Source organism: Musca domestica, unplaced genomic scaffold, assembly GCF_030504385.1.
Source record: "Musca domestica strain aabys unplaced genomic scaffold, Musca_domestica.polishedcontigs.V.1.1 31, whole genome shotgun sequence".
NCBI classification, from domain to species: domain Eukaryota; kingdom Metazoa; phylum Arthropoda; class Insecta; order Diptera; family Muscidae; genus Musca; species Musca domestica.
The window spans coordinates 3,865,661-3,877,848 of record NW_026712309.1 but is presented as its reverse complement, the minus strand read 5'-3'; the positions used below and the strand labels follow the sequence as shown (position 1 = coordinate 3,877,848).

Genomic DNA, 12,188 nt, shown 5'->3' with positions numbered 1-12,188 from the left:
TATTATCGTGAAAATATTCTTTAGTGTGTATTAAAGCCTTGGGCACGCAAACATTTTGGCCACAGACCTTGAACATTCCAACAGGACAAAATCTCCGGATACCAATCCGTTGGACTATTCTATCTGGAGTATTTCGGAAAACAAGGTTGCCACTAAAAAATACCAAAGTGCCGATCACCTCAATCAAGCGCTTCGCCAAAATACCGCAGAGCAACATTCGGGCAGCGTGTGACGGTTTCAATGGCCGTTTGAAGGCTATAATTCGTGCCAAAGGTGACCAATTCCAACAAATCAAAACTTATTCTAAAATTTGATGCCATTTCACCCTGTACAGGTAACTTTTTTTCGGAGACTCACAATGTAATTTGATTTAGAATAATTCGCCCTTTGATGTTACTTTAAGGTATCAACTCGCAAAAAGTCCGAGGAAAACTTGATCAAACAAGTAAAAAAGCACATAAGTTTGGCCGGGCCGAACTTTTTATACCCTTCACCAGTCGAAAGGAACTTAAAAAATTTCAAAAAAAAAACTTGGTCGAGTTGAAACTTTTATATCGGGGCAATAGGAAGACGTGGTGCTGGATAAGTAATTTTATAGTCATAGACTGTAGTAACGAATCCGAACTTCAAATACGAAATTCGAAACAATTCGGGTGAATAATGTCGCTAATATCAGTAAAATACCAAATAAAGGGATGAACTGTTGTATGGGGGCTATATTAAGACGTAGAATTGCATAGACATAGATCACGTCATAGGTCGTATTACCCATTACAAACTTCAAATACCGAATATCTCGAGGTTGCGTTATATGGGTGCTATACTAAAACGTAGACCTATATAGAAAATTCTCTTCCAGGGGGTAAAGTACTCAGAGGGAGCTACTTGTGTGGATTTTCGACTACTCCATTTTAAAAAATGAGGTAATTATTATCAAAATATCGAATATCGGGGGGCACCATTGGGGCCATTCGATATCGTGGAACTCTATAGACAATTCTTTTTCAGTAAAATTTTATGACAAACAATTTGTAGAATGTTTCGACTAGCTACGATTCCGTTTAGAGAGTTTTTTAACTATATTTTCAAAGTAGGGCCAAAATGACCACTTTGGTGACTCGATTGAGTGTTAACATTTTCCACCAAAATTACTGCAAAATGCGCGGATTCCAAGGAATTTTAAAACGCTCGCTTTTCATAGTCTGCTAGATCTTCTCCGTAATTATTATTATTATTATTATTATTATTTTATTATTATTATTATTATTATTATTATTATTATTATTATTATTATTATTATTATTATTATTATTATTATTATTATTATTATTATTATTATTATTATTATTATTATTATTATTATTATTATTATTATTATTATTATTATTATTATTAATTATTATATTATGATTATTATTATTAGTATTATTATGATTATTATTATTATTATTATTATTATTATTATTATTATTATTATTATTATTATTATTATTATTATTATTATTATTATGTTATTATTATTATTATTATTATTAGTATTATTATTATTATTATTATTATTATTATTATTATGATTGTTATTATTATTATTATTATTATTATTATTATTATTATTATTATTATTATTATTATTATGTATTATTATATTATTATTATTATTATTATTATTATTATTATTATTATTATTATTATTATTATTATTATTATTATTATTATTATTATTATTATTATTATTATTATTATTATTATTATTATTATTATTATATTATTATTATTATTATTATTATTATTATTATTATTATTATTATGATGTTATTATTATTATTATTATTATTATGATATTATTATTATTATTATTATTATTATTATTATTATTATTATTATTAGTATTATTATTATTATTATTATTATTATTATTATTATTATTATTATTATTATTGTTATTATTATTATTATTGTTATTATATTATTATTATTATTATTATTATTATTATTATTATTATTATTATTATTATTATTATTATTATTATTGTTATTATTATTATTATTAGTATTATTATTATTATTATTATTATTATTATTATTATTATTATTATTATTATTATTATTATTATTATTATTATTATTATTATTATTATTATTATTATATTATTATTATTATTATTATTATTATTATTATTATTATTATTATTATTATTATTACTTTTTATCTTAATTCCTCCAAAATTGTATCCGAATAAAAATACTCTATAAAAATACACCATTTTTGGTCTAAGGGTCCTTAAAATAATTTGAAAAAATTAATCTGACGGCCCTGACAAAATATTATTAAAACCTTCAAAGCTCCAAAATTCCATCGCAAGGTATTTTAAAAAATATTTAAAAATTTACTTGTATTGGTGTAAAGACTGATTTAATAGTTCTTTAACTTAATAATTCCAAAATTTTATCCCTTTAGTTCAAAAAAATTTCCTAAAAATGGTCTGAGTGTCTTTAAAATATTTTTGAAAAAATTCCCAATTTTCAATCTGACAGCCCTTGACAAAATGCCATTAAAACCTTCAAAACCTTATTGCCCCAAAATCCTATTGCATCTTTGCCTATTTCAGGTCAATTTGGTTAATCGATTTACAGTTTTCTCTTTGTCCCATTCAAATAATTTAAAAGTTTCCAGCAGCTAAATCAAATAATAACTTTCCCCTAGTAGACCTATCAAATATCCTCGTGTTCAGTTTGTCCAAAAAAAACTAAATGCTCATAACTTAAATTTTAATCCGACTTTGAGTGCTCGCTCACAGGCAGCGACAGAGGTTGGGGAGTCGAAGCGAAATGAAAATCAACAATTGATCGCACCTGAGTAAATTCATAAGTCAGTTATCGTTAGTTAAACCATGACATTTCTTGCCGTTACGTTACTCACTTCTGTGTGGAAGGGAGCCAAACAGAGAAGTATGAAAAAGAAACGACACGCAAAGTTAGCAGGACTGGCTGGCTGTATGTCTGTGGCCACCAGTCAACAGCTGAAAGATTTAGGACCGAGCAGCTAGCATGGCAAAAAACGAACAAACGAACACCCAACAATACAAATACAATGTCCAGTCCAGTGGCCACACTCGGACGACACTTACAGCCCGTGGGGGGATCAATGGAAACAGGCGTAAACAAATTGAAATTGGCATTACTGCAGCTTGTTGACGCTTAATTTATTATGCGTAGGCCACCAACATAACGACTGCCACTTCATTCCTGGCCCTGGCAAACATTTATGCCAACTGAAAATGGTGGCAAAGAGAATGGATGGGAGAGAGGGAGGTCGGGCTGGAAGGTGGCTGATCAGAAGGTGTCTGATCAGCGTGTAAACTACAAGTCAACTACCAAAAGATTTAGTCATGGCAAAAGAGTGTTGCCAACATTTAAAAGCTATCCTTGTTAAATGACATCCATTTATATATGTTTGTATGTACGTACGTACGAGATGCATTGGTGTTGGTTGTTGTCCATCCATACATCCATCCAGCCCATTCCCACTGTGTGGATAAAATTGCAGATCTTTTTTAATTGAATATTAACACCTTTCAAGTTTTCGATTACTTACCTGCCCTCTGCAACCCCTGGCCTCACCTCTTCTTACGCATAACCTTGCCTCCTTTGGCTAGTTGCTGCATTTTCTCTGTGTTGCTTGCCTGGAATCCTGTTTCGGGTGGTGCTCGATGCTGGGAATATTGCCTCGGGGAAATTTTAGCATGCCACACCACAGCAGAGGAATAAACAACTTCTCTTCCTAAAATATACAATTTGTTTGTGACAATGATTTATGTTGAAATTTTATTGAATTTTATGCTGATGATAGTGCCGGCAAGGAGACACTACAACCGAAGGAGGTAGTTGGTGATCGTGATTCTCAATTTCACCATTACGACAATGACCGACGAGTGATATTCAGAACAAATGGCATCTTTTTTTAGGTTCGAAACGGAAGCCAAAATTAATGGAAATGGAAATGTGTATGCAAATTTTTGTTGAAGAAAAAATTAAAAATTTCAGGCCGGCTGTTTTGAAAGGTAGTTATCGAAAAAAATCAAAGCCTTCCTATATTTAAATTTGAGAGGTGAATTCCTCAATGCGGTGAAAGAAGTTTTTATAGAAAAATAAAAAAGTAAGCAAAGGCTTAAGTCGTGCGGGGCCGACCATGTTATATCCTAAAACACTACAATATGTTAGAAGCCCCCTCGTGTCCAAATCCATTTTGGAAGATTTCGTTCTTGAAATTATGCCATAGCGCACTGCCCAGATATTACCCTTAGCTTTTTGACCAGGGCATTTGCTCAATATGTACGCACTCCGTTGCATTTGAACCCCTAAATATTTTGGGATCATCTCCAAAAACATCTCTGTATCTCAAAATTAAGACTCATTTATATGATCTGCTTATCTACGATATTTTAACAATATGCGGCAACGAAATCAGCACAAAAAAGTTCGCCTTTTGTGTACTTTGGATTTCGCCTGCAAGTTATTTTCAGCGTTTCGGTGGAATGGAATTGTTAATATTTTTTCACACAAAAAGAGTGGCCCATTCTGTCCTTAACTCTAACTTCATGCGAGATATATATCGAAGGTATATACAAATCTGAACCGATATCGATAAACTTTGGCCAATATGCGGCAATTTTGCTTATTAACAAACCCGTTAGCCAAAACTGCGTCTCATCGCTGAACACAATTTTGCGATAAAACAACGGGTCGTTTGCCAACTGCTCTAGAGCCTAATTTTCAAAGTAAATTTGGATAATTTCGTAGCGTTGTTCCAGCGTGAGTCTATTCATGATGATTTGTCAGAGCATACTGAAACAAATAAAGAAAAAGGTTCATCAACATTTAATTCTTTGTGTTACTTTTTATACCCTACACCACCTAGTGGTAAGGGTATAATGTCTTTGTGCGTTTGTTTGTAACATGGAGAAGGAAGCGAGATAGACCCATAGTTACTTTTGAGGCTCTCCATAGAATCACTTTCTGAGTTGATTTATGCATGTCCGTCCGTCCGTCTGTCCATGTATTCTTGTGAACAAAATGCAGGTCGCATTATTATCCGTCCTTGGGCCAAATAACATTTTTTTTTGGCCCAAGGACGTCCCCTATTGAAATTGGAGATAATCGGTAAAAAATTAGATATAGCTCCCATATATATCTTTGTCCGATTTGCCTTTTATCGTGCATCAAACGTGTAATATCACACCGAATAGTATGGAATTTTGCACATACAACCAAATTAGGCCTAAAAATAAGTATGCCAAATTTGGTCGAAATCGTTTCAGATATAGCTATAGCTCCCATATATAGTTCATCCGATTTGTGATTTTTGTCCTCCGCAGCCGTAATGTGCACTCTGTAGCAACAATATTTGGGAAAATATATCAAATGCAGCTCAGAAATACCTTCAGATTTGGATATAGCTCCCATATATAACTTCGTCCGATTTACCTTTTATTGTGCACCAAACGTCTAATATTTGTTCAAATAGGATGGAATTTGGCATTTACGACCGAATTGAGTCTAGAAGCTAGTATGCCAAATTTGGTGAAGATCGGTTCAGATATAGCTATAGCTCCCATATATATTGTTCATCCGATTTGTTGTATTTGTTACCCACAGCCGTAATATGCACTCCGTAACATCGATATTGAGGGAAATATACCAAATAAAGCTCAGAAATATCTTTGCCAAATTTTATCGAGATCCCTTCAGATTTAGATATAGCTCCCATATATATTCATCTGATTTCAAATTAATTTTGCACCAAATGAGCAATACAAGTCCGAATTTAAAAGATGCAAATGCTTCGGCATATTTAGTCCTTTGAATTTTAAATTATAATTATAATCATAGCGTGTATGATTGAATTCTCCCATAAAAACTTTTAAAAGTTATGTGGAGCTCAACCAAAATTTCAAAGTGGCGTAGGGTATCATAAAGTCGGCCCCGCCCGACTTTTGGACTTTCTTTGCTGGTTACAATTTAAAGTTCTATCTAGCTTATAAAACACCCTTTACATAAACCGACTCAGAGAGTGATTCTATGAAGATCCTCAAAAGTAACTATAGGCCTATCTCACTTCCTTCTCCATGTTACAAACAAATACACAAAGACATAATACCCTTACCACTATGTGGTGTGGGGTATGAAAACTAAATTTGAAATTAGATAGAACATTTATTTATATAGGAGCTATATTTATTCCATGAACTAAAATTCATTAAATCAGAGAAAATTATAATGGCAGATATATTTAAATCTGAATCGATGGTGAAATTTCGGCAAATACCATAGTTTAAGGAATCGCTTACCGGCTTTCGTAAGGGTTAAATATTAAATCGGGTGTTATATATATATATATGAATAAATTGTAGCTAATTTATCAAAATTTACTGGCAAATGCACGATATACAACATGGCCTAGTGTAATAAAGTTATCTTAATTAATGGACCTATTTCCCCCATAATAATCAAAATGTAAAAACTATAACTTAAAAATATTGCAAATATTTGCTTTGTAATAGTCACCCACCAAAACATTCCATAACTATGTCAGCCATTAAGAAGAAAACAGTTCAATCGAAAACCCCATAAGCAAAACAAAATCAAACTAGGGTAAGTGTACCAGTAGTCGGCACTTTTAGGCTTTTCAATATTTCAATCTTTCGACATTCTGATTGAAATCTTTCAATTGCAGAAAAATAAAGTTGTTCAGATTCCATATTTTGTTTAGTTTTCGAAATAATAAACAACAATTGAACTTGTTTTTATGAAATTGGCAAAATTTGCAATTTTACCAAAATAGTAGTTTTTTGCCAGTAGTCGGCACCATTTTCCAATGCTCGGCATGTCTATTTGCCAGTAGTCGGCATATGCTATTTCATTAAAAAAACAAGTAAGGAAAGGCTACAGTCGAGCGGGGCCGACAGTTGAATACCCTACAACACTATAATAAACGATACAGTGTATATAGGCGAGATACTCGGAAGAATTCCACAAGATATCGTGACAAATAATGAAAGAAAACCATCAGGTTCCGTTCTCTAATTTTCGAATAATAGCAACTTAAACGAATTTGCTCATTTCCAATTTATTTGTAGTTGTTGCACGTAAATGGTCTTCCTAGATCTGGAACCAATATTTCCCAAAGACCTATAACCTCTCAGAAGTGGCAAAAGATAAACATTTATTATTGGTTTTTGTCTGAAATGCATCTATATGAGATACAGACATTTGACTATATTCTTCAACGAAATCAGCGTTAACGAAATAGTCAGAAGTGCGTCTTTCCTGTATTTGTGAATTCTCCAAAAAGTCACTGGAATGGACATTTTCGTATTTTGTCTACAAAAGTTGGCAAACTATTTCGCACATTGAATATTTTTGGATGGCCATCCAAAACTGCTTGGCTTTTGCAATGGCCGGTAACCCCCATTCAAGTGTGCGTGAGGATCGGGCGATAATTACGACCTGCTGACAATTTTGCAGTTTTGTTGGTCCATTTCAACCGCTAAATATCTGGCGATCATCTCCAAAAAGAGTAGGCTTCTATTCTGACCCTCATTTTATCCCCATGCAAAATTTCGTAAGGATCGGGCCATAAATGCGATCTGTATATGATATCCTGATATCCTAACTACTTAGTTTTGTTAGCTGTAGAAATATTACCAAATGTTTAATTCAAAATGAAAATATGCCAAAAATTGAAAAAATATGAGAAAATTTTACAAAATCAATATTTTTATCTTTATATCAATATTTTTATCCTGCCAAGAGGTCATTCTGAATTAATGAGAACTGTCGAAATCAGTTCAGCCGTTCTCGACATATAAGAGATCTTTCAAGCATATCTTCTTTGATAAACATATATATCGCACATATTTTGCGATGTATATCTGATTTCTTGGATGTTAACATCAATGTAAAGATCAGAAGTAACCTTGTCATGGCTTTGTGATTTCTCCGGGATTTAAAATATTCGCGGTTTAATAAAAAATTTTGAATTTTTTCAACACAAAAGATATGGTCTATTTTACCCGCTAAATATTATCCGATGACCACCCAAATTGGTAGGCTTCTTCCCCGCCCTTAACTGTAGCTACATGCGAAATTCCACGTCGATTGGTCTATAATTGTATACTGTATAGCTACTGCAAATTCCGACATTTTTTCAGTATTTGGTCCATTTCAACCCCTAAACATTTGGCGATCATCTCCAAAAGAAATAGGCTTCTATTCTGACCTTAACCCCACCTTCGTGCAAAATTTCGTAAGGATCGGGCCATAATTGCGACCTGTAGCGTGATTACAAATTAACATGGACAGACGGACAGACGGACGGACGGACATACATAGCTATATCGACTCAGCTCGGCGAGCTAGGAAGATCCATATATACTTTCCTATGTGGGAAATCAATATTTCGAGGTGTTACATAATTTTTGGCCCAATCAAACTTATAATACCCCCAACACATAGTGTTGTAGGGTATAAATATTATTTTGTATATTTTTTTATTTCAAGTAGTATAAAACAATGATGTAATACTAATTCACAGTTTAATTAAATAATTTCGTTTTTAAATAGTGTTTTATTTAATTATCATTCTAAACCAAATATAGGTAGAAAATCAAGAATAGTATGGATTTTCAATTAAAATAAAAATGAGATTTAACTAAGAAAGTACCTTTCTTATATTTGGAATTTGTGAATTGATATTTTTCCCTTAGATAACCAACATTTTTTTAAATGCCACCGCTATCTAAAACGTCAAATAGCTGATTTAAAAAAAACCTACTTAATTTAGAAAAGTTGGTCAAAAAGCACAATAAAAGCAACTGCCGACTCAAAACTATTTTTTTATTTGAGTAGTTTTTGGATTATTTTTTAATACTTTTCTCAAGTTTTGGTGAAATAGGTCAAAAATGATATTTTTCTATTAATCGGCACCCCCTGCCGACTACTGGCAAATCTCTTTTTTTCTGTTCCTAATGTCGGAATTAAATAATATAAGAGAAAATGCTTGATTAGGTATGTTTTTTAAGTTATAAAATGATCTATAGACTGTTATTTACTATTATAAAATATTTCTGATTCCAAAAGTATTAAATTTCATTTACTTAAATCGATTATTAAGTTGACGCCACCACTAATTTTTTCTTTACAAACAAGCACTATCGCACGCGTTGGAAGACACTCACCGACGAAAACCGTTATTCTCTCGTAATAAATGATCGGAGCTCATTGTTTTTTTTACAGAAAGAGAGCAGAGAACACTGTTGACGTTTTTTTGCAATTATTTCATTATTTGGTCAATTCCATTTTTAGTTATTTAAGTTTAAATTTCAAAACTGCCGACTACTGGGACATGCCGAACTTAGGCGCACTTACCCTATGAACCGGCAAAATAAACAACTTCAACAACAAACTCGCAAAAGAACATCAATTGGCAAAAGTTGCCAACTCAATAATGTTCGCTTAGTTTGTGAACTTTGTTATTGTTCTCTCTCATTTGTTTTGTTTTGTTCAGTTATGTTTTGTTTTATTAGTTTTTCTTATCATTTGATGAAATCTAAAATTGCATTTCCGTTCCGTAACCGAACGTAAAGTCCTTTGACGTCCTTTTTTTGCCGCCGCAAATGCCACACGCGGAACTTCCACATCGTGTGCCTAAACATTGGCATTTTTGCTTCTAATGACTCCAAATGAGAGGCGAACACGAAACAAACGGCACATCAAATATTCCTCGTAAATGCAAACGAGGAACAACAACAACTGATATCATTCCGAATTAGTTTTACAAATTGACGAAATTCGAATGTGAAATATTGTCTGGAAATAATAATGCAATTTATTGAATGTGTCGAGTGATTGTGAGTGTGTGTTCAACAACGAGGCAATTTGATATGCATGTATTTAGATACATATGTATGTATGCCATTACGTATGAACATTCATATGGACTTATACGCTCATATAGCTTGAACCGAAATAAGTCACAACTTAAACATTACTGCTTAAAGAAATCGACATGAAACAAGTTAATAAGGACTTTCGAATTATCCTCGATTTTTGATTTTTTTTTTTTTTTCAGATATATAAATGACAGTCTATGACATCTTATTTTTGTATACCCTTTGTGGGGATAACAAAAATAGTGGACCTACATGTTCCATCTTCACACTAGATCTAATTGTTGTATCGTGTGAAGTTTAAGGAAAACAGTTATGATTTTTAAATTTACTGATCCTCTGTGGGAAAGTTACAATAAGGAGCGGACCTATATTGCCGTAGCTATACAAATATTTTAAAGTACTTAAATTCAATGGATACCTCCTTCACCGACATTTCGTTGGGGAGTTTACGGAAGGAACATATTACATCCTCATGTGGGACCTAATTTTGGTAAAATACTTGGCTGTGGTAATATTTGAAGAAAATTGGACATTGATTTCACATTTTTAAAGACTGATTAGCATTAAAAACTTTGACTTTTTGCAACCTTGTTATATCGTCAGTGTAGTCAGGTGTAGATCTTTATAAAATCCCGTTAAACCTTATGAAATGAAATAAGTAGATATATCCCTTTCCTGAAGGTGTTAATCGGATATTTTACTACCTTAAATGCAAAATTACAATCCAGGTTTTTCGGAAATTAGAACTCTTAGGTTACGAAAAGTTTTTAAATGGTATTAAACTTCTATAATTGTATCACTTGGGTTTATGTGACCGGATAGATTTGATTTTGGAAATGTGTACTAAGTGTGCGAACTATACTAAATTGTACTATATTTGGATCAGTTTGGTTTAGGGTAAACTGATAGAGGAGTTTTGAAATCTAGTATTGAGGTTCCTGTTCGTTGGTTTTGAAAATTTGTACTACAAGTGCACGAAAAAAGAAAATTCTGAAATTTTTTATTTAAAATAATGATGGTATCTAAGGTTGAGATTTGGCGGTGTTTTGGAAATGCGTCCAACTTTTGTACGAAAAGTACTAAATAGTATTAAATAAACATTTGGTGAAGAATAGGAATCCTGAAATTGGATATTAAGATATGGAGGTGGTTTGGGAAAAGTGTACCAAATTGTACGAAAAGTACTAAATGGTACTAAATATGGTTTTGGGTAAAGGGAGAGGTTGAGAGAAGAATGCGTACTGAATTGTACTGAATGATATTAAATTTGATAGTGGGGGAAATTACAGAGCTAAAATCCTCAACTGATTGGTGGTGTTTGAGGTTGCAAATTGGCGGTGGTTTGGAAATGCGTCCGATATTTGTACGATATTTGATACTAAATTTGGTATTGAGTAAATATATAGAGCTGACATTCTGACATTTGATATTGAGGTCACAGTTGGTTTCTGTGGTTGAGAGAGGGAGCTAATTTTAGATAAAAGTATAATTGTGCTAAATTGTATTAAATTTGATAATGAGGAAATTTACAGAATTGCAGAAATTAAAAATGCATACTAAATTATACGAAGAATACTAAATAATACAAAATTTGGCATTTAATCAATTTATTGAGCTTGAATCCCGAAATTTGATATTGAGATCGGTATGTTGGCATCTGAAGTTGAGGTATGAAGATTGTTTTGAAACTGCGTACTATAATTGTTGGGAAAGTACTAAATGCCAATATTAAATTGTATTAGGCAAAGGAATAGAGCTGGAACTCTGAAATTTGATATGGATGTCACTGTTGGTGTCTGTGGTTAAGAGAAGGAGCTGATTTTGTATATGCATTCTATAATAGTACTAAATGGTAATAAGCTGAGACATTTGATATTGGTATCTGAAGTTGGGAATTGGTGGTTGTTTGGAAATGCATCCAATATTTGTACGAAAAGCCCTAAATGGTACTAAATTTGTTCGAAAAAGAACTAAATGCTACTTAAGTTGGTACTGGGTAAAGGAATAGCGCTAGAATCCTGCAATTTGATATTGATGTCACTGTTGGTGTCCGTGGTTAAGAGAAGAAGCTGATCGTATATGTACTAAATGGTAATAAGATGGAGCTCCTCAAATTTGATATTGAGGTTACTGTTGATATCTAAGGTTGAGAATGGGCGGTGGTTTGGAAATGCGTCCGATATTTGTACGAAAAGTGGAGAACGTATGGACACAAAGTAGCCGCGAATTGTGCCGAGG

General features: G+C 32.4%; 1 protein-coding gene across 1 annotated transcript in view; it reads right to left on the bottom strand.

Annotated features, from left to right (window-relative positions):
- Positions 1 to 4,018, bottom strand: part of LOC101889286 (protein sine oculis) — a 133,599-nt gene extending 129,581 nt beyond the window's left edge. Inside the window, exon 1 of the mRNA XM_059124982.1 lies at positions 3,596 to 4,018. The gene's annotated coding sequence lies outside the window, so the exon portion shown is untranslated. The remainder of the gene's footprint in view (positions 1 to 3,595) is intronic.
- Positions 4,019 to 12,188: the final 8,170 nt, after the last annotated feature.